Source organism: Sinocyclocheilus grahami, unplaced genomic scaffold (genome assembly GCF_001515645.1).
Source record: "Sinocyclocheilus grahami isolate Dianchi unplaced genomic scaffold, SAMN03320097.WGS_v1.1 scaffold104.1, whole genome shotgun sequence".
Classification (NCBI taxonomy): Eukaryota; Metazoa; Chordata; class Actinopteri; order Cypriniformes; family Cyprinidae; genus Sinocyclocheilus; species Sinocyclocheilus grahami.
This window is the reverse complement of record NW_015505283.1, coordinates 966,285-967,829: the sequence shown is the minus strand read 5'-3', so window position 1 is coordinate 967,829 and position 1,545 is coordinate 966,285.

Here is a 1,545-nt window from a genome sequence, read left to right as displayed (position 1 = left end):
CTGTTATTTTGACAGGAAAATACAACAAAGAATATGGTTTACATGTAGCGCGTCGATTCAGCGTGGTATGCAAGACTCTCGCTCTCTCTCTTTGCATGTGTGAGAAACAGCGCTATCAGTAAAGCGACGGCGAGTCGTGCACCTTCACACTAGTTTACGGTTCGTCAAATACAGGTGCACTGCGTGCTACATACTGCGCATCCATTGAGTTCATGACATGATCCATTGAGCGCATCCAAATAGTACAGATCGCTTGACGGATAGCGAAACTCTCAAGCGCTCAGTCAGCGTGTTTATCAAGTGAAAATCTGAGTTGAACACCTCTCACACACATACTGGTGTGTAAAATCTAAGAATTTATTTGCCAATGGCAAATGTTAGACATTATTTAGTCGCCCAGAGTAAGATTTAGTCGCATATGCGAGTGATTTACTCGCAATGTAGAGGGTTGGGCTTCAGAAGTAACACAGAATAATTCGTACAATCGAGAAAAAAAAATAAAAATCTCGTATTTGGATCGGCCCTCTCTGACCGATACCCGATCCGAGAAAAATGGCACTATCGGAGGCGATACCCGATTTGAATATCGGATCGGCTCATCCCTACTCTTGAGAAAGGAGCCAGTCATTGAGGATTTACCCCTGACCAAAGTCTTGAAAGCTAACAGAGGCATTTGTTAGTTGACCCACAAAAAATTTCCACGGTCATTCTTCTATAAATGCTCCCAGAATTAAGTTATTTCGGCTGTATTAGATTAATGTAGAAACGGATCCGTTCAGTGAGGAAAAGGTTGGTGCTAATGCTGATTTGTGGAGGCTGGCGACAGGCAGTTCCTAATCGCCTCTGGTCATCAGCTGAGGTTAAGCAATGAAACCTGACTGGGCATCACATTTTACAGTTCTGTGCCAATTGGAGGGATTTAACCCTCCTCCTTGGTTCTGTCACGTTCATAGTATAAAGCCTTCACTTGTACGAGTACACGTAGATACATGTTAATGGGAGAGTTGTTTGGGTTTGAGAAAGGAAGTGGCTTTTCTTTGCCTACTTCATTGTTGTCTCTATACAAATGAGGTTGTGGTTGTAGAGCATTTGGTAGTTGTTAATTTTGTGGGAAAAGCTGGTACAGCTGTGTTTGACTAGCTATTTATACTTTGTTACTATGCTTGATACTGTGTATGCAGTTGTAATTTAGTGTATGTTGTTTTGATCTGGTTCCTTTTAATGATCCATTCCTACTGATTTGTACAGCATTTGTGAATCACTCAACTGTAAAGGCAGAGTTTGGGAGGAAAACCAATGTTTGATGAGGTGACATGTTGGAATCACTTTAACCATAAAGTAAACAAAATTAACCATAAATTAATGAAGCCGTATTTAACTAAACATTTATTTTAATGCAAAAGCGAACATATTACATGCCGGGGCTTCTGGGAACAGTTTTGTCTCAAACAAAATTAAAATGAATGTTTTTTTTAGTTCTGTAAACATGAATGCATTTTAAATTAAATCAATACTAATCTAAATGCATTAAAATACAGTTAACTA